At 43.4% G+C, this 26,669-nt stretch overlaps 1 long non-coding RNA gene across 1 annotated transcript; it reads right to left on the minus strand.

Annotated features, from left to right (window-relative positions):
- Positions 1-542: 542 nt before the first annotated feature.
- On the minus strand, positions 543-15,310 carry LOC120994226. Its single transcript, XR_005777366.1, has 3 exons — positions 15,200-15,310; positions 10,630-10,636; positions 543-555 (listed from the first exon to the last, which is right to left on the minus strand). It is a non-coding gene; the product is annotated as an uncharacterized LOC120994226 (long non-coding RNA).
- Positions 15,311-26,669: the final 11,359 nt, after the last annotated feature.

The following is a 26,669-nucleotide window of genomic DNA, read 5'->3' on the forward strand; positions in this document are numbered from 1 at the left end:
TTTGGTTAAAAAGAATTATAAAACGGGTTCAGGAACAAAGATTGAGAAACACGAGCGGTCACGAGCAGATCCAAGACGTCTTCCAGACGGATTTGTAAGGCCAGTTTCACCCTGGCGTTAAGCTTTTCCAGCAGGGGAACAGCCTGCCGGATCCATACTACCGCTCGCACACGTGTGCTGCCACAAGTCCACCCCGGCCCCATGTACTATAATGGGGACAGGATGGAGTTCCGGCCGCAGCACCGCAAACATGCCATGCCGGAGAAATAACGCTGCAGCAGGATTACAAGCTTTCGAGGCTCCTTGGGCCTCTTCCTTAGGCATTTCTGAAGACGGTGACTGAAGAGTCACATATTTATACACCACAGGTGGATGAGACAAGTGATGTAAGATCAGTGTGAGTGGAGGAGGAAACATCTGGTGCAGCAGTAAAGTGTTGGAGAACTTATACATGAGGATTAGAGATAAGAAAGAAGTGTGAAAGTTCACTTGGAATTTGTCTGGTAGGGCAGAATACCAGTCTGAGCCTGTGCAGGGTCACTTTTCAGCAGTCATCTCATTATTATCTTAGGGCAGGTTCAGCACTCATCTCATTATCATCAGTGGACCGGGTAGCTCTCCCCTCATTATCATCAGAAGGCAGGGTCTGTATTCATCTCATTATTAATAGAGCTCTGTGTCAGCAGTCACCTCATTATCTTCACAGGGCAGGATTAGAAGTTGCAGGTAACACCACTGTAATAAAACTGAAGGTTTGCTAAGATCATAAAAGGATGTTCCGGTAGTATCTGTATGAGCACCAATGTTTATCTTTGTGATTGGTTTAACGCTGTTGTTATGCAAACTTCTCTACTGCCTATATACGGCCAAGCGATAGCATAAGAAAATTAGAGTGTTTCTCAATAATTCTTGTGTGTGTCTATTATTGCCAACTGAGAAACATCTCTCCTGACATCAGTGACATCAAACCAAGGTGGTCGTATAGGTCCAGAAAGGTCCAAATCCTTTCAGTTTGGGGGCTCCGTCCGGGATAGAGAAGGCCATCCTCATGTCCGGTAAGAGAGACATCCCTTTTGTCCACTGCCCGGTCCGAGGGCACTGGCCACATCTCTACCCGTGAGTTGTTATTATGTATCCGGGATACATTGTTAAGCCTTAAAAATAGACTCCGGGAGTTTATAATAAGTACTTGGAGTACTTTCATGAATAAGGCTGGCACTTGAGTGCCACGCACGGAAAAAATTCTCAGGGAGATTTGTTTTGTGTCAGGGACACACCATAGGATCTCCAGGAGATCTATTTACTTTATCTAACTGTCGACAGAGATTTTTTAGTACCAGGGGTACATGTAAGAGAACAGTCTCAGGGAGACTGACCTACCTTGGTTTGATCCATATAGATAAGAATACTATTACTCTAAAGTGATAAGATCAATTATTAATTATCTGTCTTGTTTTGTGGAGGTCTTGTCTGGGTGGTAAGTGTACAGACATACCTCCTTGTTACTATTGCTGTGTATGGTCATATATTATTATGGGTGGACAAGGTTCAAAAGTGGAGTTTCCTCCTCCAAATGTAGGAGAAACATGTAAAGAATATGTTGCAAGGGTTAGTCCCACAAATTACTACCTCATCAATCCGTGGGTAGATAACTTGGCAGGATGGACAATAGTCCCTATGACATGGATATGGTCAAAGGACTGTGTTTGGGAGACAAAGTCGCCTGGCCACACTTTGACCCAGACCCACAGTGGGACACAACATACAGTCGTGGCCAAAAGTTTTGAGAATGACACAAATATTAGTTTTCACAAAGCTTGCTGCTAAACTGCTCTTAGATCTTTGTGTCAGTTGTTTCTGGGATGTAGTGAAATATAATTAGACGCACTTCATACGTTTCAAAGGCTTTTATCGACAATTACATGACATTGATGCAAAGAGTCAATATTTGCAGTGTTGGCCCTTCTTTTTCAGGACCTCTGCAATCCGACTGGGCATGCTCTCAATCACCTTCTGGGCCAATTCCTGACTGATAGCAACCCATTCTTTCATCATCACTTCTTGGAGTTTGTCAGAATTAGTGGGTTTTTGTTTGTCCACCCGCCTCTTGAGGATTGACCACAAGTTCTCAATGGGATTAAGATCTGGAGAGTTTCCAGGCCATGGACCCAAAATGTCAACGTTTAGGTCCCCGAGCCACTTAGTTATCACTTTTGCCTTATGGCACGGTGCTCCATCGTGCTGGAAAATGCATTGTTCTTCACCAAACTGTTGTTGGATTGTTGGAAGAAGTTGCTGTTGGAGGGTGTTTTGGTCCCATTCTTTATTCATGGCTGTGTTTTTGGGCAAAATTGTGAGTGAGCCCACTCCCTTGGATGAGAAGCAACCCCACACCTGAATGGTCTCAGGATGCTTTACTGTTGGCATGACACAGGACTGATGGTAGCGCTCACCTTTTCTTCTCTGGACAAGCCTTTTACCAGATGGCCCAAACAATTGGAAAGAGGCTTCATCGGAGAATATGACTTTGCCCCAGTCCTCAGCAGTCCATTCACCAGACTTTCTGCAGAAGATCAATCTGTCCCTGATGTTTTTTTTGGAGAGAAGTGGCTTCTTTGCTGCCCTTCTTGACACCAGGCCATCTTCCAGAAGTCTTGGCCTCACTGTGTGTGCAGATGCGCTCACACCTGCCTGCTGCCTTTCCTGAGCAAGCTCTGCACTGGTGGCACTCCGATCCCGCAGCTGAATCCTCTTTAGGAGACGATCCTGGTGCTTGCTGGACTTTCTTGGACGCCCTGAAGCCTTCTTAACAAGAATTGAACCTCTTTCCTTGAAGTTCTTGATGATCCTATAAATTGTTGATTGAGGTGCAATCTTAGTAGCCACAATATCCTTGCCTGTGAAGCCATTTTTATGCAACGCAATGATGGCTGCACGCGTTTCTTTGCAAGTCACCATGGTTAACAATGGAAGAACAATGATTTCAAGCATCACCCTCCTTTTAACATGTAAAGTCTGCCATTTTAACCCAATCAGCCTGACATAATGATCTCCAGCCTTGTGCTCGTCAACATTCTCACCTGAGTTATCAAGACGATTACTGAAATGATCTCAGCAGGTCCTTTAATGACAGCAATGAAATGCAGTGGAAAGGTTTTTTTGGGATTAAGTTAATTTTCATGGCAAAGAAGGACTATGCAATTCATCTGATCACTCTTCATAACATTCTGGAGTATATGCAAATTACTATTATAAAAACTTAAGCAGCAACTTTTCCAATATTTATGTAATTCTCAAAACTTTTGGCCACGACTGTATATACAAAAAGGAAGAGAACAATGGTTAGAAATAGCATGTCATTGGTATGATAGGCTCACAAAAAAGGCCAAATCACCTAAAAAGGTACCCAATGACTTAAATAAACATGATCTTGAGGCGGACCTCAGAAACGGAAGGGAGAACAAAATCCTAGAAAAACCACCGCCATACAAAACCCTGAGTGTAACAAAAAACCACACGGTGACTGAAAAGAGAGCATTCAGAAGCGCTACCCTTCTTTCTCAGAGGAGGAAATATTGGCTGCGGGTCATATTGTCCTGCAACCAGTGCCCACAGCACCCCGCCCGCCCGTGTCCTTGGTGGAACAGATATCAGCGTCTGTCTTTCAACAACCTTATTCTTCCACCGAAGCAACAGGAGGACAAGCGTCCACACCAATAGAATCACCCAGTGTTCGGGATAAAATTGTTATGTTCAACAAATCACCCCCTAGTGTCTCATCAACGCGACATCTCCCACCTACCCCCCCCCCCCCCCCACCCACAGGTTGTACAAAAAAACACACGTTTCACTGAAAAGACACAAAGGGAGGGAAGATAGGTTAACCAGTCCCGTCGCTCAACACACTAGGAGTAAAGAACAGGAGAAGGGACACGAGGATTCATTCCCCTTTATGACAATAGGAGATCAGTTACTGAAGAAACCCATAGAAATAGAGGACATCAATAGGATTATCAAACATTGTCCCAAACCCACTACAGCACCATTATGTACTATCACCTATCTGAAAAGGGCATGTAAGGGGAGAAATTACACACAGGAGGATATGAAGCTGATATTGGATGGTATAATAGGGATGCACTCAGGGTGGGATTGGGTTAAAATACCCAGCATTAGCCTCATTCAGACAACTCCCGATGCTACTACATACAGCCTGAACACAGACCAGGGCAGGAATAAGATGTGGGAAGAACTCACGGAACACATGAAAGAGGTTTTCAAACAGAGGTCCTCCCTCCCCATAGCGGTAGCATGCAAACAAAAGAAATATGAGTCAGTTACCGACTTCTGGAAACAGTTCATAGACTGCTGGAAACACGAAGCAGGTCTCACAGGGACTAACCAGGATAGTTTGGTGATCTCCTTTGTAAACAACCTATTGCCTAGTTTGATGCTTACCGTGAAACAGAACGTATCCTCCTGGACTTCTGATGACGTTGCGGATTTTGAAAAGCATTTATATGAGAAAGAGGCAGCAGGCTGTTTCGAGGTAAAAAGATCTATAACTACTCATGGGTATGCCGGCAACAGAAACAAGAGGGGATGGGGGAACAGGAACAGAGGCTATCAAGGTCAAGGTAACAGAGGTCCACCCCAGTCTCAGCAGAAACCTTACCGCCCAAATCAAACCCCTGGGCAGCAGCAGCCACCATCTTCCACTGTATGTTTTAAATGTGGTAAAGAGGGACATTGGGCAATGCCCGGTGCCCAGACAACAGCGCTACTCAAACCCTGGCACTCAGCCCCAGGTAAGGGATAGCCAGAACCCAAAGTTTCCCATTGACTGGAACCAGCAGGGTCAACACTGATGCTGCCCAGAGGACGGTACCCCCACTTTCACACAGGTCACAAAACATTGGAAAGACTCACCTATCATTCTCTTAACAGTAGCGGGGAGAAAGGTAGGTTTCATGGTAGATAGCGGAGCCACATCCAGTGTCCTATGTAGGGATTTTAACAAAGGTCCTTTAAGAAAGTCCGATCCTTCCATGGGAATCAATGGGGTTCTTACAAAAACATACAAAACTGACCCACTGACACTTGAAACCATAGACGGAGATTACATCACTGACCACACTTTCAGCATCATCCCTGAGTGTCCAGTAAACCTCTTAGGTAGAGATTTGTTTTGCAAGTTGAAACTTGAGGTTTTTGCATCTCAGGGAGGACTGTATGTGAAATCAGATCTCATACCTATTGCCAAACCCTCATCATCATCATCATCATTTTTTCCTACACTCACCACATTTGAGTCACAAGAATTGGAGGACATTGACCCTAACCTGTGGTCATCCGGAGACTATGACACAGGATTCATTGACTGTACTCCATATAGGGCCACACTCAGAGCAGATGCAACCACGGTGTACCAAAAACAATACCCACTATCGAAATAGAAAATCTAAGGGTTAAGACCCATGATACAGGAATTCCTACGGACCGGAGTCCTAGAGGACACTGTCTCACCATACAGTACACCCATCAATCCGGTGACGAATGCCGATGGTACGTTAAGATTTGTACAAGACTTAAGGGCAATTAATAGTCTCATCATCCCTATTGCACCCATTGTACCTGATGTGACATTTTTGAAATAAGAGATATGTGTCAATCCTCAGAATGGACATACCCTCAGAAACGCTGTCCGAAGACTAGCCGATTCCATCCTGCTGTAGCCAGGGACGATGTACGGATACTAGCGTTGCCCTCAATTTAGTAAATCCACGAACGTTGTCTCCGAGCTGCTTCTCCTCACACTAGGACGCCATCCCACTGCTTGCCACCAAATGTAACGGAACACCTAGCACCCCGACCGGGTACCTCCGTTGATAGTTGCTCCTAGTGCTTCCCGAGGACTCCAAGCACTCCACTTGACACTGTAAGCACTGCAGACCCCAAGAACCGCCGAAGCTTGATTGAGGTTTCACAGTCTCCTACCCACCCTGGACCTATGACAAGGCTCCAGGCTCCAGTGGGTGAACCTCTCCTAAAACCAGAGAGCAGGAGCAGCTCTTACAAGAGCTAGTAGTAAAGCCAGGGGAGTATAGCAAATCTTCAGCGTATAGCAATCCCCCAGTGTTGATCAGTTACCCAAACACCAGCCTCAACATGATGAAGGATAAAACAGGCACTCTTTATTGAGGGCTACCCGCCCATATTTATGCAGGTCCCCATCTGGTGGACACGCCCCTAGGGGACCAGAAGGAAGACTGTGACACAGGACAGATACGTAGCACTCAGGATACACAGACACAACACATCCCCACAATGCATCATGGTTTCCTCCTCTCTGCCCTGGAGACACCCGAGGAGCAATTCAATTATCTCTCAGGACAAAGGGAAATCGCCAATACACATGTGGGGACAACAGGACAGGAATCACCACCCAAACACACAATGTCACACCCCCACAGCAAACACAGACATTTAACATATCCCAGATAGCTCAAGTCTGAGTGCATATCATTAGGTGAATGGCACTCAGAATACACGAATACAATAAAATTTGCTATCTGGGTACCCTCACATAACATACAATACAATTCCAAAGACAGATTTAAGCTGTGCGGCCGGTCTGTCTTCTCCTTTAAAGTTAGTATGGGCCATAATCCTGAGGCAAGAGGCTGGTAGCCAGGCCCCTCTGAAACCCAGTGGCGAGGTTGGTTTCGCCACAACTACCTTCTGGTGCAATTCCTCCAGTACTCAAGTTGTAACTTACTCCTTCTGTTTATGCAGCATAATGAAGTGCAGTCCTTCCACGAGATGCGGCAACCACTACAAGAATGGACAGGCTTATATCTGTATTAGAAATTGATTCAAGAGATCCGATCACCTCTGTTACCCTCAAGGTAGGTGCACCAACCAAAGTTTGAGATCACCCCTCAAAAATGGATTAAAATGTAGAAAAGATATGGATGGGCACTCGTATATGGAGATATAGGACACAATTTATTCATAAAACTTACAATAAAATCACAATAAAATAGCAATATACAATAAAAAACACTATATTAAAATACAATAGGGAACAATTGGCAATTATTAGTATATCGTTTTTGGACTGAGACTGGTGGCCCACATGTCCTCACTTTAGTATTCAGTACAAATCCTGAAAGTTATATTTGGATTCAGGAGGAGGATAAATAGAACGATCAGCCTCTGTTCATTCAGCAATGATCTCTAAAATGGCATAAGATTGTTACACATCTATCTATGTAACTTATAATGGTGTCCTCGATCTTATGTTTAAAATGCACTTATGTGCTTGAATGTCCCTGGGTATTCATTATCAATTCAACTTACGTCCAAAAGTAGCGTTCCCCATAATACAATGTTTCTTCTATGTGTCGCAGTCCCGTCAGAATGTAGTCTCTTTTGTATCTGTGAGATACTGCCAGGTTTGTATCAAAGTTCAATCATTGAAAACAGATCCTTGATGTATATCTGGGTACAGTTTGTTATTTCCCCTTTTAATGTCTTGGTATATTGCCTCACAAGTTTTGACCCACTATGTGGGCTTACCTTTGCCTATATTTCTTCGCTTGCTGAAACGTATAAATAAGTTTACACTCCGTGATGTGTGCCGGCGTCCCGGCTATGGAGTTGGTCGCGTCCCACGTGTCTCTCGGCTGATTGCAAGATCTGACTCAGTGGGAGAGTTGCGTACTTCTCGGGCGCAGGTGGAGTACGTCTTGAGGTCTTTTCTCATAGAGCAAAGGAATTCCTTTTTCTTTACAGTGCACTTATATCTGTATTACTGACCCTTATTGGGGTGCGCATACTGGGGGTCAGTAGGATGGAATACAGGAGAAGACTGGGGGTATAAACCACAGAATGCCCTTAATCGAAAGGATAAGAATGGTAAATCCTTGATTAGTAGAATGACAATTATCAACGGAGGGGACTGTCACATAGATGTTAGCCTATATCCTACAGGGTGACCATGCCCTAAGATGGTGTCTGAGATGAAAATAATTATAAACATAGAAAATCCCAACAAAGGTGATGAAGGAGATTACGTGCTGGGATGGTACTTTCACTGGGGGGGGGGCAGAGATTTCAATGGTCACCAGACACTTTGAAATAAGAGATATGTGTCAAACCTCAGAAACGGACATACCCTCTAAAAACCCATATACAGTCCCTAGGAAACATGCTGGCTATTTCTGACCCTACCTATGAGGATACCCTGGCAGCAGAAACTGGGTTCTCTGATGCCAACCTATGGTTAGAATGGATGAAGTACAGCGCAGCTTCAGTAAATAAAAGTAATTGTTATATATGTGGGACCGCTAAGCCTCACCTCGGTACTGTGCCCTTAATATTGCCCTCTAGTGTGGAGGAATGTTTTTTGCAATTATTCTCAAATTCATCTAGTAACCAGTCTGCATGTGAAGAATGGAAGCAAAAATACCCACTCCTCGCCCTGGTGCAGGTATACATATCTATCCTGGTGACTATACCTGCCACAGAGGGGGAGATCAAGGAAGATCCCTGGGTAATTTCACTGAAGGATACTGTGCGACTTACAGTGGAACAGATACCTCCCTCACACAGAATCAAGTATACTCCATTGGAGATGTATATTGGATCTGTGGGGATGGAAAGATAAGATCTAGAGGGTTCCTGGAAAGGTGAATGTGCCCTTGCTAAAGCCATCATGAACATACACATCTCCACTGAAAATGATAAAGATGCCAACACACATATACGCAACCGTCGCGCCCTCCCAAAAGGTAGCTTCGACCCACACGTGTATATTGATGCAATCGGGGTCACAGGAGGGGTCCCTGATGAATTCAAGGCCAGAGGTCAGGGGGCAGCAGGATTTGAATCCATAATTCCCCACATAACAATCAACAAAAATGTAAACTGGATCAACTCTATTTACTATAATCAACAAAGGTTTGTAGACTGCACCAGGGATGCGTTACAGGGCGCAGCAGAACAGGTACCGGCAGATTCCATTATGACATTTCAAAACCGCATGGCACTCGATATGATACTTGCAGAAAGAGGTGGTGTCTGGAAGGTATTGACGGAGCCCTCATCCTGCTGCACGTTCAGACCCAACAACACCGGCCCTAATGGTAAGGTCACACTGGCAATAAAGAAACTCCAGGATTTATCAATCGAGCTCAAAAGAAACTCAGGTATCGATAACCCTTGGGATCAGTATTTTGGCTGGTTCACTACCTGGAAACAGGCGCTTGTACAGTTGGGAATCATTATCCTGATAATTATTATAGTAATAGCATTAGTTGCAACATGCATCATTCAGGAGATTGGAAAATCTGCTTATTGCTTATGCAGGGAACAACAGAGGACTCAAGGTTTCCAAGCATACCTTGAGTAGATGGATTAAGGAGGCTATTAAGCTGGCTTTTATGTCCCAGGACTTACCACCGCCATCTTTCTTATCTGCCCATTCTACTAGGGCAGTTTCTACGTCATATGCAGAAAGGAAATTAATCCCTTTAGAGCAGATCTGTGCTGCCGCCTCGTGGAGTACGCAAAATACCTTTATTTCCCATTATCGCCTAGAGAGTAGGCGTGCAGAGGGAACAGCCTTTGGACGGTCTGTGCTAAATGCTGCTCTCCCATAAGTCAGATTCCTAACTCCTGTGGGATAGTTCAACTAGTCAGTAGGAAGTCCTTTAGCCCTCCCAAAATGTGTGTGAGGTTCTTGCTACTTCCCAACTTGTGCTGCTGGTTTAGGATGAAAGGGAAGCGTCAATTTTGACGTAAATTTGTTTTCCCTTAGTCCTAACAGCAGCACACAAATATCCCTCCCTCTATGCTGTTATGATTACTTAAAAAAGCAACTGGTCCTGTTGGGGACGGACTATATAAGGGGGGGGGGAGGAATTAATTAATTATTGATGATGCAGAATTTTATTCAACAAAAATTCTGCCTGTCCTGACCAGCTTCACAGGGGCGAATACCCCACTTGTGCTGCTGTTAGGACTAAGGGAAAACAAATTTACATCAAAATTGACGCTTCTTGTCTCATTCAGGGTCATTCGGCACAACTGCGCACATTCTTATATGTGACGTATTACATACCCATAAAAGGATGTTCCGGTAGTATCTGTATGAGCACCAATGTTTATCTTTATGATTGGTTTAACGCTGTTGTTATGCAAACTTTTCTACTGCCTATATACGGCCAAGCTATAGCATAAGAAAATTAGAGTGTTTCTCAATAATTCTTGTGTGTGTCTATTATTGCCAACTGAGAAACATCTCTCCTGACGTCAGTGACATCAAACCAAGGTGGTCGTAGAGGTCCAGAAAGGTCCAAATCCTTTCAGTATAGCAGTCATCTCATTATTATCTTAGGGCAGGTTCAGCACTCATCTCATTATCATCAGTGGACCGGGTAGCTCTCCTCTCATTATCATCAGAAGGCAGGGTCTGTATTCATCTCATTATTAATAGAGCTCTATGTCAGCAGTCACCTCATTATCTTCACAGGGCAGGATTAGAAGTTGCAGGTAACACCACTGTAATAAAACTGAAGGTTTGCTAAGATCTAGCAATGACAATTGATGATGGTCACAGCTGACCTCAGACCTTGCCCACAACATTGTCCTATTGACATCAATACTCTGCACACAGAGCAGGTGAGATATGTTTTAGGATGTCTGTGCTGCTTATGTTTGAGGATCTTGTGTAGTTTCTCTCCAGTGTTGCACCAGACCAAAAATACTGACCAGTGTTTTTCAAACCAGAGTATTAACGTGTCCAGCACCATTCGAGGCTATCCGACTCAGATGCCGGACAGCCAAACGGTCCTCAGTTGTGTCCGGCTCGGGCAATAAATAACTGAAAAACATTCTCTGGTTGTCCTCTGACATTAACAAGTATGGGTGTGATCACAGCACCACCCAAAAGTGACCTCTTCCACTCCATGAAGATGGTGGCATCCAAGGCGAGACCTCTACCTGAAGCTTTCAATAGACAGATTACTTTCTTTGGACTGTCTTTTTCGCCTGTGTTAGAGCATGCCAATACAGAGGTTTCCCAAGACCAGGAACCCATGTTGAAGTGGTTGGGTGACAGGGTGCAAAGTTTTTTAAAAAAAAAGGTCTCACCTTTCACATGTGCTCGGGGTCCAATGAAGAGCTCACTTCTCCTCTGCCTCCATTGAAAGTGTGACATGCTGTCTACATGTACATCACCATAGACTAAACAATCAGTGGCCTTAGTGGTGGCAGCGGTCACATGCCATGACTGAAGGCCTCACTGCTGAGGCCATGCATTGAGCGCATGTGGACAGCACACTACCGATCCAGCAAGGACTGGAAGCAGAGTTGCACTGGACCGGAAATGCCTCTGACAGGTGAGACTTCTGCACCTTGGCCAGCCATCTCAACAGGGGTTCCCGTCTCGGAGAACTCCTTTTCGTCAATTTCTTAGGACTTCATTAGTCACAATCCAAGCTGCAACTTTTCTCTATCCTCTGGAGGCTCTTTAAAGGGTGGGGCATTGACTTCCAGGATAGTCACCTATAGGGGGAACTACAGTGAACATTTTCCTTAATTCACTTAAAACTAAAAAGTGGAAGATCTTTTGAACCAAAAGTTGTCATGGCTACCATTGGTTTGTAGGGTCATCAGTACGGGCTAGACTTGATCAATAAACACTTAGTTGTTGACTGCGCCTTTAAATAGAGATGTCTAAATGAGAACTTCCCCTTTCAGAATCACTCAGATGCATCAGAGCCTAAAATGAATCAGCACGGGTTGTAGAACTTCCCCTTTTTACAGCGGATTTCCTCAGGATCATGCACAGAGGCCTGCAAGGCATGTGCTGAGTGGACAATCCAGAAGCTGGTCAATCTGAAGCTGCCCATAGACATTAGACTTTATCCACCTCATGGAGACACCACCATCTATGCCAAAAATACATGACAGACTTATCTGTAACTGAATCATATTTCGTATGGAGAGAGCTCCAAAGATTCCCATACTGGTGGCCGTATATACTGCATCTGTATAGAGTAAGCTTACAAGATCCCTCTAGAGGTGGCTGTACATATTTGTATGCAGTAAGCATATAGCTGTAGTTATTGAGCTATTGAGTTCCCCCTAGTGGTGGATGTATAGATCTGTACCTATCAAGCTCCTGAGCTCCCCCTAGTGGTGGCTGTATATATCTGTATGTAGTAATCTCCTGAGCTCCCTCTAGTGGTGGCTGTATATATCTGTATGTAGTAATCTCCTGAGCTCCCCCTAGTGGTGGCTGAATATATCTGTATGTAGTAATCTCCTGAGCTCCCTCTAGTGGTGGCTGTATATATCTGTATGTAGTAATCTCCTGAGTTCCCTCTAGTGGTGGCTGTATATATCTGTATGTAGTAATCTCCTGAGCTCCCTCTAGTGGTGGCTGTATATATCTGTATGTAGTAATCTTCTGAGCTCCCTCTAGTGGTGGCTGTATATATCTGTATGTAGTAATCTCCTGAGCTCCCTCTAGTGGTGGCTGTATATATCTGTATGTAGTAATCTCCTGAGCTCCCTCTAGTGGTGGCTGTGTATATCTGTATATAGTAATCTTCTGAGCTCCCTCTAGTGGTGGTTGTATATATCTGTATGTAGTAATCTCCTGAGCTCCCTCTAGTGGTGGCTGTATATATCTGTATGCAGTAATCTCCTTAGCTCCCTCTAGTGGTGGCTGTGTATATCTGTATATAGTAATCTTCTGAGCTCCCTCTAGTGGTGGTTGTATATATCTGTATGTAGTAATCTCCTGAGCTACTCTAGTGGTGGCTGTATATATCTGCATGTAGTAATCTCCTGAGCTCCCTCTAGTGGTGGCTGTATATATCTGTATGTAGTAATCTCCTGAGCTCCCTCTAGTGGTGGCTGTATATATCGGTATGTAGTAATCTCCTGAGCTCCCTCTAGTGGTGGCTGTATATATTTGTATGTAGTAATCTCCTGAGCTCCCTCTAGTGGTGGCTGTATATATCTGTATGTAGTAATCTCTTGAGCTCCCTCTAGTGGTGGCTGTATATATCTGTATGTAGTAATCTCCTGAGCTCCCTCTAGTGGTGGCTGTATATATCTGTATGTAGTAATCTCCTGAGCTCCCTCTATTGGTGGCTGTATATATCTGTATGTAGTAATCTCCTGAGCTCCCTCTAGTGGTGGCTGTATATATCTGTATGTATTAATCTCCTGAGCTCCCTCTAGTGGTGGTTGTATATATCTGTATGTAGTAATCTCCTGAGCTCCCTCTAGTGGTGGTTGTATATATCTGTATGTAGTGATCTCCTGAGCTCCCTCTAGTGGTGGCTGTATATATCTGTATGTAGTAATCTCCTGAGCTCCCCCTAGTGGGGGCTGTATATATCTGTATGTAGTAATCTCCTGAGCTCCCTCTAGTGGTGACTGTATATATCTGTATGTAGTAATCTCCTGAGCTCCCTCTAGTGGTGGCTGTATATATCTGTATGTAGTAATCTACTGAGCTCCCTCTAGTGGTGGCTGTATATATCTGTATGCAGTAATCTCCTTAGCTCCCTCTAGTGGTGGCTGTATATATCTGTATGTAGTAATCTCCTGACCTCCCTCTAGTAGTAGCTACATATGTCTGTATGTTTTCAGCTACTAAGCTCCCTATAGTGGCCATAGGAAGATATCATTTTATCTTGTACCTCTATGCGGGGAATTTACCTTGCGTAGTATTTTTAAGCCAGTTTTGAAGAAGGCTTGGTTGTCATTGTTTGTAACCACTTTATCAATAATATTGCAATATATTGATACATTTCTTGCATCTTTACACTTGTCTAGATTCTAGAAATGTTTTTTTTTCTCCACCTGCTGGAGTGATATTGCGCAAATGTTTTGGGACATTTCAAAAGTCGCATTCGCCATAAACATGTTTAAAACCTGGTCAAGTAGCGAGACACGTCCACTTTTCACTCCACTTTTACAAACTGACAAAATGGCTCTAATGTTGGGAACAAATGGTTCATAAATGTATCCAACAGCAATTCTGGAGTAAAATGCACTAGAAAAGGGTCAAATGTATTGATAAACTTGGGTCTGCGGCCATGTTCACACCTCTGCTTTTCCTTCCTTTTTTATTTTCCATTATAGGAATGATATAATGGAAACAATGGCAGTGCCGTCACCTGACTGTAATGGATGCGTCAGGTTTCCGGCATTTTCGCAGTTATTTTCTTTCTGACATTTTGGTGGAATTTGGGTTGGAAGTTCCAGCGCAGACATCAATATCATGTGATGGAGATGTGACGTTAAAATGATTGGAATTAATCTGCACAGGATTTTGGACCTAAAATGACAGCGTCTTACAACGTCCCTAGGATATTTCCACTGCAGGTTTTACAGTGATGTGGAAAATCCACATTAAAACCCACATGTATTCCATACAAATTTTGGGGTGAATTTGTGGTGGATTTCTCCCCTCACATGGAAAGAAGTAAAAATCCACAATGAATATTCATAATGTAAATTGACATGCTGCGGATTGTAAAATCTGTGCCACGTGTCAGTTTACACATGGAAAGTCTGACCAGCACTTAGATGAGATCCGTTAAGATGTCATCCACTTGGCTGGTGCTGCATTAGATTACAGATGTACGACCAGACAATAAAGATTTACAACCGACCTGTGACAAATAATAATGGTGATTTTTTTTTTTTACTGATGACCACATTGACCATTGATGACAAAAATGATCCATTTGCGTCAATTTAATCTGCAGTTTTCACCCGTCATGGCCAGCCTCGCCTCTCTGATGCCTCTTCTTTGAAATCTGCCATCCATGGTGCAGAATTAGATCACCAGGGCCACTTTTGCAATGCACATCTTTCATTTACTAAATCATCTGGTGGCTATCCCACAGTAGTGCACAAACGATGACACTCTAGTTGGTGGAGTACTACAACTCCTAGCATGATCTCCCAGTACAGATCGGTTGGAGATAATCTAGAGCAAAAAAAAGACTAGGGCTGGACCCAAAATGAGACCAAGAAGAACCTGAGATGACACAAGTCCTACATTGAAACTGAAAACTATCCTTTAGGTATTGAACTGCAGAACAGATGATGTGAATGTATAAGAGTTTATCTATATACAGTATGTGTACATGGGCATGGTACTTACGGATGCAGCGGTCTTCAGGGTACAATCTGCAGTACCAGACACTGGAGACTCCAACCCCTCTTTAGTTTCGGTTTTATTCAGCGAGATGGTTTCAGCTTCTGCTCAAGACCAGCTCTTATGTAACTCTATAAAACCACAATGTAGACTCAGAGTCACAGCCCCAAACAGCCCCTCAACCAATCACCCATCACTCTCTAATAATAAAACATGTCAGTGAAACAGATGGGGGTCTCAGTTCAACATCCCGCTTGTAGTGGGGAATGGTCTGTGCAAGAAAGGAGCTATCCAGCGTATTTTGCCAGTATTTGCAAGTCTTTGACACCACAAAGTGTTTTCCCTGAAGTTGAAGGGTGCATAGTGACCACTCTGTCCTATATATGCACAGGACTGTACTACAAGTTCATGGTTCTCAAAGTGCAAGGTGTGGCTCATTGGCAGGGGAGGCATGGGTCGGTGCCGGGTATCAGCACAAAGCAGGGACCCTAAAGCAGAAGAACCTGTACTGATGAATGTCAGCCCTGCATTATTACTGCACTGTAGGTTGAAGGACCTGGAAAGTTGAAGGACCTGGGGTGACATAATGGTAACATGACCTTCTGCACAGGTCCTTCTCACAAAGAAATCATATCCTTTACAATTAACTTGTTACTGTGGGTTATCCTGTGGACACTCCACCTATGCTAAATCGTGGTGTGATCAGTAACGATCAACCAAATACAACTGACTTCAGTTGTTTGTCGAAAGAAGCATTAGACCTATTGGATTTCAAGATGGCTAGAGAATGGAAGAAGGAGGAGTATTCTCTGGAGGAAACAGAGTAGTATGGAGAGGAAAATGGTTCTGGAGGTGACAGAGGAGTTTGAGAAAACAAAGAAGCCTCGAAGGGACAGAAGTGTCTGATGAGGAAAGAAAGGTCTGGATGGTACAGAGGAGTAGGAAGGGGGGCAGAGGAGTCTGGAGGTGACAGAGAAGTCTGGAAGGCGGACAGGGGAATATGAATGGGACAGAGTCTGGAGGTAACAGAAGTGTCTGAAAGTGGACAGAGAAATGTGGAGAGGACAGAGGAGTGTGGGGAGACATTTATAGGGTAGTCAGGTGAAGACATAATGGTTTAGAGGAGACAGAGAAGTTTGGAAAGGGACTGAGGAATCAAAAGAATGACAGAAAGGTCTGAAGGGAAGCTGAGTAGTCTGAAAGGGACAGAGGAGTTTCAAAGAGACAGAAGGGTATAGAGAGAACAGCAAAGTCTGGGGGAAATTGAAGAATGTGGAGGGGAAAGAGGGATTTGTAGGGGGACATCTGGAGGAGGTGAGTATTCTGGAGGGAGAGAGAGGAGTATGGAAGGGATAGAGGAGACTGTAGGGGGCAAAGTTGTCTGAGGAAAGAGAAAGGATCTGAAGGAGACAGAAAAGTCTGCAATAGACAGCATTCTGGAGGTGACACATGAGGATGAAAGGGACAGAAGAGTATAGAAATGACTGAAAAGTAAAAAAGAGACATACACATCTGGATAGTAAAGACAAGTCTGGAGGAACCAGAGAAGTCTGGAGGGGACAGTGGTTTCTGCAGGGAGACACAAACATCTGGGTAGGACAGGGAGGTCTGGAGGAGACAGAAGGGTATAGAGATGATGAAGGAAACAAAAGAATACTGTGGAGGTGACAGAAGGGTGTGAAGAAGGACAAAGGAGTCTGGAGAGGGACAGAGAATTCTGGAAAAGTGGCTGATGAATTTGAGTGGGGGTCTAGTGTGAGACAGAAAAGTATGAGGGGCAGAGGGGTCTGGGAAGACAAAAGAGTCTGACGTTGGCAAAGTTTTCTGAAGATAGACCGATGGATCTGAATGTAACACACAGCTTTGGAAGGGGACAGAGAGGCCTGAAAGTGTCATAGAAGGTTTGGAGTGGGACAGGGAAGTCTGGAGAGAACTGAGTGATATGAGGGAGATAGTGAGTCTGGCTATAGAGATATCAGAGGAGAAATAGGAACCTGGAGAAGATAGAAAAGCTAGAGGGGACAGACGGGTCTAGAAAGGAAAGTGGAGCCAAGGGGGGAGACATAAAGGTCTGGAGGAGAAAGAAACATGTGGACGGGACAGTGCAGTCTCTGGAGCAGACATGTGGGACTGGATAGGACAGAGGAGTCTTGGGGGGACAGAAAGGTCTACAGTGGGAGAGAGGAGTCTAAAAAGGGGCAGTAGGGTCTGGAATGGACAAAGCAGTCTGGAGGTAACAAACTTGTCTAAAGGGGATATATGGGTCTGAAGGAGACAGAATAATCTGAAAGGGGGTAGAGAAGGGTCATTGGGAAGTTTGGAGTGTGGCATAGAAGTATGGAGAGGACAGCGTGATCGTAAGGGAGACAGAAAACATGACACAGGAGACTGGAAGGGACAGAAAGATATAGAGATGATAGAGTTGTCAAGAGAAGATGCAGTGAGCCCCTGAGGAGCTGGTGCAGAGGATGGGAGTGGTAGTGGCCCTGATGAGATGTTGTGTCATGGTTTACTCCCTCAGGCTATCCCTCCCTGGAGTTTGGTGCGGTGAAATGGTGGGTTGATGGGATCAGGCAGATGTAAGAGATCAGCTTTCTTTACTAAGGGCAAATGGTGGCACATCCAGCACTATTAAGTACAAGGTGCAGTCTCTGTCACCAGATGATGAGGTATGGTCGCTGGTTAGATGCCACTCAGAAATATGTTAGCAGAGATAGTCTTTCTCTCCTGATTCTCCCTTACTACGGCTATAAAGCTGGCTCCTATGACTGTAGATGTCCACTACGTAATGCAGGCTTTCAGGTTTACCTATTCAGCCCTTGATGATGGGTGTCATAACTTGTTCTCCCCCACCTCGCAGAGACTTGGTATATACTGACAGGTGTCTAAACTCATTATCCCTCACCTTCCAGAGTGGCCTGGAAAGAACATAAAAATCTGGATGGGGCCAAGTGTCCTTGAGAGGACAGAGAAGTCTGGAGGGGACAGGGGTGACTTAAGAGGACAACAGGGTCTAGAGGAGGACATAGCAGTCTAGATGAGGACAAAAAGATGTTTATGGGACAGAGTATTCTAGAGAAGACAAAGGGATCTAGTTGGGCATATGTGCCTGAAGAAGGACAGTGGGGTCTGGAGAGGACTGAAGTGTCTGGAGGAGACAGACATTCTGGGGGAAACAATGGAGTGTGGAGAGGCCAGAGGAGTCTATATCCTTCTGAGAAGTGGTAGAGGAGTCTTGAGAGAACAGAGGGACTGGAGAGGACAGAAGTTTCTGGAGAAAAAGAAGAGTCTGGCAGTGGCATATTCTCCCCTCTCCCTTGAGAACACAGATTGAAAAATCATGAAGAATAGCTGTTGCCCTGAGAATTGTACCAACAATACATGAAGATGTATAGAAGCTAACAACTGCTTGGGGTCTATGTTGTATGGTGCTTCTCCAACAGAATTCACAAATGGTATAATCAATGAGGTTAAAGAAAATACATGGGAATCACACATATGATAAATGCAGACATGTCTGCAGACATGAGGCTGAAACTTCTAAGCAGAATAATTATGCAGATCGTGCATTTACGGGACATTTATGTGATGTGCGGGCAAGAGACATCTAAAATCATCTTCAGTGAAACCACGGACATCCTGAGGAGGAAGACGAGAAGTCATATATTAGTGCAGGCAAATAGTGTGTTTATAAGGGTAACGCATAAGGAAGTGTAAGATGACGTGTAGTGTGTGGTTTATTGTGTGGTGTATTGTGTAGTGTGAGGTGAATTATATAGTGTGTGATTTACTGTGTAGTGTGAGGTATAAACTGTAGTACATGCTATAAGCATAAAATATGTAATGTGTGATACAAGGTGTTAGCATGTGATATAAGCAGCTGCTTAAGCAAAGTGGCTTGAAGAAAACATCGTGGACATAGCAGTCCCAGAGCAGCCTAGAGAAGTGTAGATCACCTGAACCTGAAGAAGAAGAGGAGACTACACTGGCCCCTGTAGAGCTTGAAGAAGAAGTGGAGATCACACTTGTCATTGTGGAGCCTGAAGAAAACAAGAGACTACACTGGTCCCTCTGAAGCCCAAAGAAGGGGAGATCACACTGGTCCTTGTGGAGCCTGAAGAAGGGGAGATCACACTGGTCCTTGTGGAGCCTGAAGAAGGGGAGGTCACATAGGTCCCTGTGAAGCCTGAAAAAGAGGAGATCAAACTGGTCCCTGTGAAGCCTGAAAAAGAGGAGATCACACTGGTCCCTGTGAAGCCTGAAAAAGAGGAGATCACACTGGTCCCTGTGAAGCCTGAAAAAGAGAAGATCACACTGGTCCCTGTGAAGACTGAAAAAGAGGAGATCACACTGGTCCCTCTGAAGCCCGAAGAAGGGGAGATCACACTGGTCCTTGTGGAGCCTGGATAAGAAAAGGAGATCACGCTGGTCCCTTTGGACCCTGAAGAAGAAGAGATTGCACTGGTCCCTATGGAACCTGAAGAAGAAGAGCAGACTATACTGGCCTTTGTAGAGCGTAAAGAAGAAGAGGAGATCACACTAGTCCCTGTGGAGCCTGGAGAAGAAAAAGAGATCATGCTGGTCCCTGTGGAGCATGAAGAAGAAATGCAGATCACACTGGTCCCTGTGGAACCCGAAGAAGAAGAGGAGACTACACTGGCCCCTGTAGAATCTGAAAAAGAGGAGACTACACTGGCCCCTGTAGAGTCTGAAGAAGAGGAGATCACACTTGTTCCTGTGGAACCTGAAGAAGAAGAGGAGACTACACTGGCCCCTGTAGAGCCTGAAGAAGAAGTGGAGATCACACTTGTCACTGTGGAGCCTGAAGAAAACAGGAGACTACACTGGTCCCTGTGGAACCTGAAGAAGGGGAGATCACACTGGTCCCTGTGAAGCCTGAAAAAGAGAGATTGCACTGGTCCCTGTAAAGCCTGAAGAAGAGAAGGTCGCACTGGTCCCTGTGAAGCCTGAAGAAGGGGAGATCACACTGGTCCCTGTGAAGTCTGAAGAAGAGGAGATCGCACTGGCCCTTATAAAGCCTAAAGAAGAGGAGATCACACTGGTCCCTGTGGAGCTAGGAGAAGAAAAGGAGATCACACTGGTCCCTGTGAAGCCTGAAGATGTGAAGATCACACTGGTCCCAGTGAAGCCTGAAGAATATGAGATTGCACTAGTCCCTGTGAAGCCTGAAGAAGAAGTGGAGATCACACTGGTCCCAGTGAAGCCTGAAGAATATGAGATTGCACTAGTCCCTGTGAAGCCTAAAGAAGAAGTGAAGATAACACTGGTTCCTGTGGAGGCTGAAGAAGAAGTATAGGAGACTACACTGGTTCCTAGCTGACCAAAAAAGCATAGGTTAGCAGGATCAACCCTACCAAACCAAGTATATTATCTGGTAGTGTTCCTCCTGCTGAGTGAAACAACTACTCTCTTATTTAAATCCATTGCCTCGTTTTTGAGAAATTTGCGTTTTCTCACAAAAGTTAATGAGTTTTTCAGTGCACCGAGGGGTGGCCTGGCCTCTCGGAGCACCTATCCAGCTTAGTCCTCTATGTTTAAGTGGTGCATGTCCAGTTTGGATCTCAGCATCAGTGAAATCCAGACTAGAAGACAGTGGGGTTGCCTGGTCCTGTCATTCAGGGGGAGAGAGAAGTGGCCAAGGGGAGAAGGCAGAAATGAAGTGGTGCCCTGAGGGGTTACGCCCGACCCTCTGGACACTGAAGATCTCATTAACATCTGCACTTAAACAAAGATTTCTCAAAAACTGGGAAACTGATTTAAACAAGAAAGGGTTCATTTCACTCAGCAGGATCAACTCTACCATGCAATAACCCTTTGTTTAATTGGGCTGATCCTGCTGACAGATGCTCTTTAATTATCAATAAGACACGTTTAAGAATGAAAATGAGAAAAAAAAAATTAAATGCCGGTAGAAAAGTAGAATCACACAACATTGCATTTCATCGATAGCTCCAATCCGGTCAGGAACAGCAATGATAACATCTCGAAATGCGCCTGAAGGACAGGTAGTCTTTAGTGAGGACACCATGCATTTCAAAGTGAGAAAGGCAGACAATACAAAGAATATTACTTTAGTACGACCATCTAACACACAATATAAACTAACTAAACGGTTGGCCCTACCGCACATAGTATATTATAACGTCCTCAATCTGAGACTGAAGATTGCGCCAATTTCACTATGGTTGGAATTAAAAGGATTTTACAAAGGCGGACTGTGAGGAAATTGTGAAGCTCCTCATTTCCAAGAATAACACAAAACTGTACAATCCCCTGTGAATAAATACAAATGGAAAGTCAAGGAGGCACCCCGCATGTACTAGGACCCGGCACCTGCGGTCTGCAGGGCGGCAGATTTACTAATACTGTTGTACTTTACACTGGATGAGAATTCGAATGTTAGACAGATTTACTATTCTGGCGCATGGAGCTTTGTAGATTTGGAGTATCCTAAATCCTGCACCAGATTTATGCTAGAATTCTGTCCATGCGCCAAAAAATGTGTCCGTGTGCCCAAAAAGATGCAGATTTCAGTATGAATAGCGCAAAATTAACACATAAAATCCATACATTGAGATCATACTCATCGCACAACGTCCTTCGACAGCGTCGTGCAGCAGTCCTGGAGTCGTGATGAGTAGAAGTTTATACCAACTATAAGTTGGTGTAGTTTTACTAGAAAAAAATGCGCCACAATACACAGATCCACAATTTGTCACCTCCCCTTTCCAGCACAGTCAGGCCCCTTTCCGTAGAGGCCACTCCCCCATATCATACGGGGTGAAAAAGATGGAAAACCGTTGCACCAAAAATTTAGCGCATTTTCATTTGTAAATCTGCCCCAGTGTGTTTTGAATGGAGGAGACTTCACATGGGGGCGATTTGCCTGGTCACATGACCCTCCATCGGCGGCCATTTTATGGACAAAACCTCTGTGCGGACAGCATAGAAATTGGCCAATCCCTTTAACCCCTTCCAAACCAATGACATAATAGTACATCATAGTGGGAAGTGACTTCACCGCAATTTGATGCACTACTACGTCATGCCGGCACGGTGCACACCCGATCAGTGCAGGAGCCTGGCAGTCACTGATAGCTGGGCCCCTGCTGTATCCGCCGGCATCATTGTAAAAGCCGTTATTAGGTTAGCATTAACCCAATCTATGTTGCGGTCAGTGCTGACCGCGGCAAAGAAGGTGTTTGCGGCGAGTGATGATCTCCATCAGGTCCCCGCGCTGCAGTGACGGGGACCCGATGGGTGAGAAGGCAGCCCAATGCCTTGCTGAGGTATCGGGACCTGCCTTCTATGGAAGCCGAGGAGATCCAGCCTCACTGTAATACACTGACAGTCAATGCAGTATAATGCAGATGTATTCTAATGCACTGCAGAGGGGATCAGACCCCAAAAGTTGAAGTCCCAGAGTTGGACAGAAATAAAGTAAAAAAAAACTTAAAAAAAAGTTTTAAGTTAAAAAAAAAACACCCCTTTCTCCTGATTTTATAATAACAAATAGAAATAAAAAATAAATAGAAATTGTCCCAAAAAAGACATTTTTTGTCATCTTACATGACAAAAAGTGCAATACCAAGTGATCAAAAAGTCCGATGCCCCCCAAAATAGTACCAACCAAACTGTCACCTCATCCTGCAAAAAATGAGCCCCTACCTAATACAGTCACCCAAAAAAAAAACTATGGCTGTCAGAATATGAAGACACTAAAACATTATTTTTTTGTTTCAAAAATCTTTTTATTGGGTTAAAGTGAAATAAATAAAAAAAAAGTAGACATATTAGGTGTATCTGCATCTGTAACAACTGACTCTTTAGAAATATCTCATAATCCACTAGTCAGGTGCACGCCGTAAACAAAAACAAAAAAATCATTTTGTGCCAAATTTTACATCGCAAAAAGTGCAATAACAAGCGATCAAAAAGTTATATGTACCCCAAAATAGCAGCAAGCAAACCGTCACCTCATCCGGCAAACACTTCGCCCCTACATAAGACAATCGGCCAAAAAAAATGTTAAAAAATATGGCTTTCTGAAAATAGAGACACTAAAACATGATTTTTTTCTTTCAAAAATGCTTTTATTGTGTAAAACTTAAATAAATTAAAAAAGTATACATATTAGGTATTTCCGTATCCGTAACAACCTGCTCTATAAAAATAGCACATGATCTACCCCCACAGGTGAACATCGTAAAAAAAAAAACTGTGCCAAAACAACCAATTTTTTTGGTCACCTTGTCCATAAACAGTGATATTGAATGATCAAAAAATCATATGTACCCAAAAATGGTACCAATAAAAACGTCAACTCTTCCTGCAAAAAATAAGCTCCTACACAAGAATATCGGTAAAAATAATAAAAAAAATATGTTTATAAAATGGAGAAACAAAAACCTAATTCTTTTTCAAAAATGCTCTGTTATGTCAAACTGAAACAAACAAGAAAGTAGAAATATTTGATATTGTCGCTTCTAAAATTCTAAGCCTTCTAACATCCTAAAAAAAAAAAAGACATTTCCAAAATGATGCCAACATAAAGTAGACATACGGGGAATGTTAAGTAAAAACTATTTTATGAGGTATCACTATCTGCTTTAGAAGCAAAGAAATTCAAATTTCAAAAATTGTGAATTTTTCTAAATTTTCTGTAAATGTGGGATGTTTTTTGTATAAATAAAGGTAAAACATATGGACTTATATTTATCACTAACATGACGTACAATGTGTCACAAGAAAACAGTCTGAGAGTTATTACCACATAAAGTGACACATGTCAGATTTGCAAAAATAGCCCGGGCAGGAGGGTGAAAACTGGCCCGGTATAGAAGGGGTTAAAAATATTCAGAGGTTCATGAAATATCAGCCAAAATGGCTAAAGTCCCACAGCTTCTTTATAACCTTTACCAGACAAATCCAAAGAGGTCGTCTAAGGGAATTTCCCAAGAGATTTCATCCCTGAAGAATTACGTGTCACCCGGATTTATGACCCCAGAACGGCAGCCATTGAAGGATCGAACAATAGAACAACCTTAATGTATTAATCCCCCATAACGTGGCCCAGCCTTGACACCTAGCTTTACAGTCACCCAAACACAGCATCGACCAAACCCCGACACCTTCCTGACAATAGAACAGTGTAATCTCCATAATGTGACCCAGACTGGACACCTTGGTGTGGATTCAGCCAACAATGGCGCCTCCAAAACAATGACGCCTTCTGAACGTTAACATTTTGAAAACTTGGAAAACTCCAGAACTGATATTTACAGGACTACAGACTATACCTGATAATTTCTTCTGTACCTTCGGTCCTCTCATGGACTACACAGAACTACTGATGTTAAATCCTGGCTCGTGGACAAACAGTAGGGGAAGATCTGTTAGTTGCCTTCTATAAGTTGGAGGTTTTCTCATAATGTAGTCTTCTTACCTGGTTGAGCTCCCATCCCCAGCGGATGCTCAAAATAAAGGATCCGTTTTTTATGTTCTTTTGACGGATCACAGAAATGGAAAACAAAAGAGGTTAAAAGACTGGAGCGAGAGACCCCAAAGAGAGAGAGTTCCTGGATAGAGTCTTGAAGGCAGAGAGCGTTGGGGAGCTGATGCTGAGACGAGCATCCTACAAGGGGACGGGAGCAGCACCCATTGCTTGGGGCGACCTGCATGAGAGGGGATGTATCGCTATTGCAGGTTTTCGTCTTTAGAAATCCAAGAAAGTGCCCGAAATGCACTCTTGATTCTCTAGTCCAAGGTTTTATCTATTTCTGCAGGGGGTTATTCCTATAAACACTACAGTAACATTAGATGATTTTACTTTATTATTCGGGTCTCTGGCTTCAGTGAAAACATCTCAGGGCTGCCGGTGGCTTCTGATTGTGGCAAAATCGGAGCCAATACATACTCATACTGTACGGAGCTCCTGCTCCGAAGTTTTATGCGAATCGACTTTGGATGTTTCATCCAAAGTCGCTTCCCTCGTCCCTATTCACTTCCACAAAAAATTTGAAAAAAAAAGTGGTGAAAAAGCCACACACACACCAAAATGGTATCAATAAATAGGACAGATCGCCAGTCAAAATAATGAGCCCCTCATACAGAATCAAGACAAAACCCATAAAACTATAGCAGAATTGTGGGAGTTTTCCAATTCCACGCCATCGTGAATTTTTTTCCAGCTTTCCTCTACATTATATGCAATGGTAAATGGTGCTATTAGAAAGTACAAGGTGTCCTGCAAAAACAGGCCTTCATATGGCTGTGGATAGAAAAGTAAAAAATGGTGGCTCCGGGAAGGCAGGGAGTAAAAACCGGAAATGAACAAACAGAGCATTGCTGCGTCAGTAACGGGTTAAATCTCCATCAGCTTAAATCAGAATACACCACTGGACATTTTTTATGATCTTTAAGGGTTTGGACACCTTTGGGGGCAAGTTTTTTTTTTTATTATTGCATTGTACTCATTTTGAACAAAAAATTATTTCTTCAATTGGTCTTTATTAAAAATGTTAAGCCCCTTTACTGGTTGAGGTTCTCTTTTTTTTATTTTTATATAATATTTTATTTTTATACCTTTCATAATACAAATTTTAAATTAGGTTTACAATACAAAATCTGAGTTCGACAATACACATTCTACTGAGGCAGTGAGTATAATAGGTTGTATACCATGGTGGTAGATAATCTGTTCTGTCTTGGGGGGTTCCACGACTCCCCATTAGACTCCACAATACACTTCGCTCAGACCTCTTATTGTCTATCCAAATTAACTTATCCCCCACCTTAAATAAGCCACCCCCCCGATCCCCCACCCCCCATGATGGTTATCTTGGTAGGCACCCAAAGGGGTATGTGTTATCTTCATCTTTCTCTCCCTCCTCCCTCGCCGCCCCCCCCCCCTTTCTTTACATTTCCAGCAGTTTGATTTTCGTTCTTTGTAAATCTTACTTAGCAATAGTGGAGTCATATATATTCTATGGATAATATTAAAATAGATAATCCTAAAATTACTAGAAATCGTTGCCCTTTTTATATTTTTATATATATTCCCCCATTCTAATGTGTTTGATCCTATATCCTTCGCCCATTTTTCCTCACTTTTAAACTTTACTATTTTTACCAACCCCTTCCTTATTATCCTATACACTTGAGAAATAGTCACCCTGGTTGTCATGTATTGATAACAAAAGTCTATAAATTCATGTTTTACTGTAATAAAGTATTCGTTATTTTGTGTAGCTTGAAATGCGTGTTTTAATTGGTGATACCGAAACCGATTCATTGAGTCCAAATTTATTCCAGGACATAGCTCTTTTAATGCTCTTATTTCCCCATTCTTAACTAGCTGTGATACATAAATAATACCATACTTTTCACAAAACTTATATTCTGCAATTCATTGAAATTCTCTAATATTGCTATTACACCACAGAGGTGAAAAGTG

Source organism: Bufo bufo, chromosome 3, assembly GCF_905171765.1.
Source record: "Bufo bufo chromosome 3, aBufBuf1.1, whole genome shotgun sequence".
NCBI lineage: Eukaryota > Metazoa > Chordata > Amphibia > Anura > Bufonidae > Bufo > Bufo bufo.